Here is a 6,000-nt window from a genome sequence, read left to right as displayed (position 1 = left end):
CTACAAAGGAAAGAACCTGTGTAAGGCAGATACCTGTCAGAGAAGGAACATGCAAATATTTTCCACTAAATAAGCAACAGAAAGTGGTAAAAAAAACTTGTGAGACCTGGAAAAAAAGGTTGTCCTGTCAAGTTCCAGCTCTCGTGGATTTCTCTGGCTGTTCAGGTAGATGGAATCCTACAATATATTTCCACATCCCTCCCACAAGCTTCAACAATGACCTAAACAAGGCCTATTTGTTATCTACAGCTCCCACTTCCCTTCTTTGGATTACTTTGAAACAAATCTTAAGACATCCTATTTTTAAAATTTTTCAGTATGTATCTCTAAAACATAAAGATTTTTAAAAAAACATAACCACAATTATTATTACTTATGAAACATTACTGGTGAGTTAGAGATTTTATAAATGTGTTATATACATATACACACATACATATTGTTGTATTACTTTTGAATCAAATAAAAGTCTTATATAGAAAGCATATTAAGATATTGTTGTTGTTAAGTGCCTTCAAATTGATTCCAACCCAAAGCGACCCTGTATAGAGTTCCCGAGGAGTGGCTGATGAGCTTGAACTGCTGATCTTGTGGTTCAAACTGACTTTGAAGTCCAGCTCATTAACCCATAGAGCCACACTAGGACTCCATATTAAGATGTACCTAACATAATATTCAGGGTTACACACACATACATATACACACACTAAGGTGGTTCTTAATACAAAAACGACTGCAACCATACATTGACAGAGAACTACTAGAAGTTCAAATTGGATTCAGTAGAAGAATGAAGGATATCATTGCTTTGTTGATGTCAGATAGATTTTGGCTAAAAGCAGAGAATACTAGAAAGATGTTTACTTGTGCTTTATTAACTATGCAAAGGCTTTTGATTGTGTGGATTATGACAAGTTATGGACAATATTATGGAGAATAAGTATTCCGGAAGACATAATTGTGTTTATGAGGAACTTGTACATAGACCAAGAGGCAGCTGTTTGAGCAGAACAAGGGAACACCAAATGATTTAAAATGAAGAAAGGTGTGCTTCAGGGTGGTATTCTTTCACCATACTTATTCAACCTGTATGCTGAGCAAATAATCCGAGAAGCTGGATTACAGGAAGAAAAACATGGCATCAGGATTGGAGGAAGACTCATTAATAACCTGTGTATGCAGATGATATAACCTTGTTTGCTGAGAGCAAAGAGGATTTAAAATACCATGATGAAGATAAAAGACCACAGCCTTCAGTATGGGTTTCACCTCAATGTAAATAAAACAAAAATCCTCATTGCTGGATCAATAAACAACATCCATATTAAATGGAGAAAAGATTGAAGTTGTTAAAGACTTCATTTTGCTCGGATCAACCATCTACACTCAGAAAAGCAGCCATCAATAAACCAAACAATGTATTGCATTGTGTAAGACCACTTCAAAGTGTTCAAGAGCAAAGATAGTTTGAGAACTAAGTGTACCTGACCCAAGCCATGGTATTTTCAATAACCTGATATGCATGTGAAAGCTGGACAGTGAATAAGTAAGATCACGGAATAATTGATGCAGTTGAGTTATAGTTTCAGAGGAGAATATTAAAAGTACCATGGACTGCCAAAAGAGCAAACCTATCTGTGTTGAAAGAAATACAGTCAGAATGCTCCTTGGAAGCCAGAATGGCCAGACTTCATCTCTCATACTTTGGATATATTATCAGGAGAGACCAGTCCCTGGAGAAGGATCTCATGTTTGATAAAGTGGAGGATCAGAGAAAAAGAGGAAGAGCCCCAACGAGTTGGATTGCCACAGTGGCAGCAGGAATGGGCTCAAACATAGCAACAATTGTAAAGCTGGCACAGGACTGGGCAGTATTTCGTTCCGCTGTGCATAGGGTCACTATGAGTCAGTACTGATTCTATGGCACCTAACAACAACAACAAGGTGGCTCTGACATCATCTGTAGGGACACACCCTGGTCTTTAGGGCAATGTACCCATTCAGCCTTCAGTAGAACTGGAAAGGAAATCCCGCTAACCCTCGCCCAGTTGTGTCAGGTGCCTGGCAGTCCTACATCCTCTCCACAGTCCTAATATGGTGAGTGGCCCAGTCAGACGTCCAATGAAAAGTGATGCAGGGAACACTGACAAAACTTGGAAAAAGGAGGAAGAGTCACCGGGTGGTATCCTTCAGAGAAGAACCTACCAACCCCTCTTCCCTCAGCTAGCTGATGGCCAATTTTACCATTGGGATTTTAATAACCTATATTAGTCACTTTTGCCCTTAGGTCAATGAGTTGGGAAGATCTTTCATCATGAGTAAGTTTGGCCCGGTGTTGGTGGATTTGAAGAAACTCACTCAGGAAAAAACCAGGTTGAAGTATCCCGGAAGAGAGGACAGATTAAGACAAATTTGGCTTTAGTTCCTGTTGTAGTATAGTGTGACCTTCTCAGAAGCAATCACTGTCACCTTCCCAAGTCCAGACTGGAGCTATGCCAATGATTGATGGTGCTGTCTAAGACATTGCTTATGGAGGGGAAACTTCCTTTACTTTGGCCTAGAATTGTGGGATAAATAGACCCCGAGGACCGGGAGTCATGGACCGTTACCCAAAAAATTAAACAATAATGGCATTGCTTTATCTCATGCAGAAACAGCCCCATATTCTGTCCCTCTTGTCATTGTGTTCATACTGTCTCCACACTGGTCATGAGTGATGCTGTCTCCGGGATACAAAGTGGTGATGGCAGCTGTCGTTTCTACTAGCTTCATGCTTAGTTTTCCTCTTTCTCGTCCCTATCCTACCTCCTTTTAGATTGGTTTTCTCTTTTCCATTTTCCTTTGTCTTCCTCATGTCCTCACAGCTCAATCTCTCCCATTTTCCTTTCATTTCTACCTCTTAGCTTGCTTCTCCTCCCACATATCCCATTGATTTTTTTTTATTCATGATGTCCCCCACCTTTCACCTTGTAGCTTACCTACCATTTTCTGGGCCTGGGATCTCCCCTTTCTCTTTCCCCACCCACAGAGCATCAACTCCTGGCAGCCTCATTCAAGTCTTCTGTGCCTTCTCATCACATACAATCTGGAAACTCACCCTCTGAGCTGAGTGGGGGCTCTGGGTGCAGCCCTCACATCATCCACACTTTAAAACTTTTCCTTTCCCAGAAAAGCAGTGACAGGTTTCTCTGGTCCTGTACTGGAGAGGAAGCCAGAATGACAGTGAGCTGTCCCATGGAGTGGGCTCTGAAGGCACAGGAAATGCTTTGCTATTTAGGGCAGAGTCTGGGGTTGAGCCTACACTGTCAGCCAGTGACAGAGAAAGAAATGTATCCATGGAGAGAGAAATAGAGAACAGTGAAAGTACCATATATGTCATTGGGCAGACACTCATTTATTTCTGTTGATCTAATTTAATTCTGAACTGTAGGCATGGCTATTGTCATAGGATCAGATAGCTTACGTGAGTTGGCCTCAGTCACACAGCCAACAAAGCAGCACAGCCAGTGGTGGGATGGAACACAGTCTCCTGCCAGCCCTTGTTCTTTCCACTGCAGGAAGGGCCTCTACTATAGCCATACCATCCTGAGTGCCCCTGATATCAGTCGATCTCAGAAGCTAAGCAGGGTTAGGCCTGGTTAGTACTTGGGTGGGAGACCACCTGGGAATATTGGGTGCTGTAGGCTTTTTGGAGTCCTGGTGTGGTGCTGTGGGGTGAACCACAAGATTAGCAGCTCAAACTTACCAGCTGCTCCTTGGAAACCCTAGACAGGGTCACTATGAGTCAGAACCGAGTTGATGGCACTAAACAACAACAAAGGACTGAGTTAAAAAAAAGGCTTATTGAACTGTCTTCTGCCTTAACCATCTGAGAAATCGCTCGGCATCTTACAGCTGAGCATTCACTTCCCTTTACTGATCACATCACATTTCCTCTAGAGATGTTTACAGTTTATGAGTCTTTCTCTCCTCCCCTGTCCTGCCCCACACACTTCTCTACTCAAGATCAGTGATGTCAGCAGCATTGTGGGCAAGTTCTGGGAAAGCTCATTGCTACATGGAACATCAGGATTCAAAGCTGTCAGAAGTCAGGGTCAACACTTCCCTTCCTGTGGAATGGATGCTCAGAGGAAACTCTGCTCATAACTTCAATGTCTGCTTCAAGTCAAAGGAGACCTGGGATCAGGACAAGGAGACGCTGACCAGATTGCAGCCTCCTCAAAGGCCAGGTTGATGTCAGTGGGTTGGACAGAGACTGAACCATAATATGGACAACAGATCCTCCCATGTATGCCCAGTGGTCCCTTTCACTGGACCAATAAATAACATCATGATAAATGGAGAAAAGACTGAATTAGTCAAAGACTTCATTTTGCTTGGATCCACCATCAACACTCATGGAAGCCGCAGTCAAGAAATCAAACAATGTATTGCATCAGGCAAATGTGCTGCACAAGCCTTCGTTAAAGGGTTCGAAAGCAAAGATGTCAGCTTGAGGACTAAGGCGACTCAAGGCATGATATTTTCCATACCCTCATGTACGTGTGGAAGTTGGGCAATGAATTAGGAAGACCGTGGAATAATAGATGCCTTTGAGTTATTGTGTTGGAGAAGAATATTCAAGGTACCATCAGCTACCAGAAGAACAAGTAAATCTTTGCTGGAAGGAGTAGAACCAGGATGCTCTTCAGAAGCCAAGATGACCAGACTTCATCTCTCATACTTCAGACATATTATCAGGAGGGACTGGTTCCTGGGGAAGGATCTCAAGTTTGGTAATGTGGAGGGTCAATGAAAGAGAGGGAGACCCCTAATGAGATGGATTGGTACAGTGGCAGTAACATTGGGTTCAAGAGTAGCAACAATTGTGAAGATGGTGCAAGACAGGGCGGTGTTTTGTTCTGTTGTGCATAGGGTCGCTATGGTGGGTCGGAACTGACCAGACAGCACCTAAATACATACACACATACCCTCTCCCTTCCAATGAGCTGGCTAGTACAGTACCCCAGACAGATCTGTCTGCTGTATTAGAAAAACAATACCTCTGCAATGTTGAAAACAATGTTGGTAGAGGGAAACATAATCACCTAAAGTCCACTCGTTATTTTAAAAATATGAGTTGTCTTGTTCTTGAACATTTCTTACCTGATTTTGATCACCTGTGGGAAGAATTTTTTTTACACTGTTGCAGTCCTGCTTGCCATCATACCATTTTTTCTTCTGTTTTGTTTCCTTAACATTACATTGGACACATTGCTCATTTTTCAATGTAAGTTTCAGAATTATTATTTTTAAATGGCTATAGCACGCAACTGATTGAGCGCAACATCATATACTATACTATTTTTGTGCTGGTGTACATTTAAGTTGTTCCTACTGTTTGCAATGATATAAGACACTGTCATGGACAATTTTTGTGCATGTAACTTTTGGTTTCCATTGGATCATGTTCCCAGAAAACATATCAGGTATGAGACCATTGGTCAGTAAGTATGAGCTATTTTGTTGCAATATGGAATTAGAGTTAAGAGTGGAGCCCAGTGATCAGGTTAAAAACTAGTCTGGGCACTTGCTAGCTTTGTGACCTTGGAGAAATGACTTTTATCTCTCTAAACCTCAAATTCCTCAAATGTAAAGTAATATCTAATTCATAGGGGTGTCATGAGAAGAGAATAAAATAAAATGGACCTGTTGTTAAGTGCCTTTGATGGGCCTACTCCTCACTCAATCACTAACTCGTTATCTGACATTTAGAATTTGTGGTAATAGTGAACAACAAAACAAAATAAACTATTATCTGACTGTTTTGTGTGTTAACAACACACATTTGGAAGTAATGAGCACTGAGGTGGAGGCAAGAATATTGCTGGCTGTCCCGGTTTAGGCTACGTGTCAACTTGAATGACAGATTGTGGCAGCTATGTAAGGAAGCTGTCCTCCTCCATTTGTGCATAACGCTGATTTTGCATTACGGCCTGGTCTTTGGAACCTAACCATGTT

Source organism: Chrysochloris asiatica, unplaced genomic scaffold (assembly GCF_000296735.1).
Source record: "Chrysochloris asiatica unplaced genomic scaffold, ChrAsi1.0 scaffold00072, whole genome shotgun sequence".
NCBI classification, from domain to species: domain Eukaryota; kingdom Metazoa; phylum Chordata; class Mammalia; order Afrosoricida; family Chrysochloridae; genus Chrysochloris; species Chrysochloris asiatica.
The sequence above is the reverse complement of the archived record's forward strand: the minus strand, read 5'-3'. Positions refer to the sequence as shown.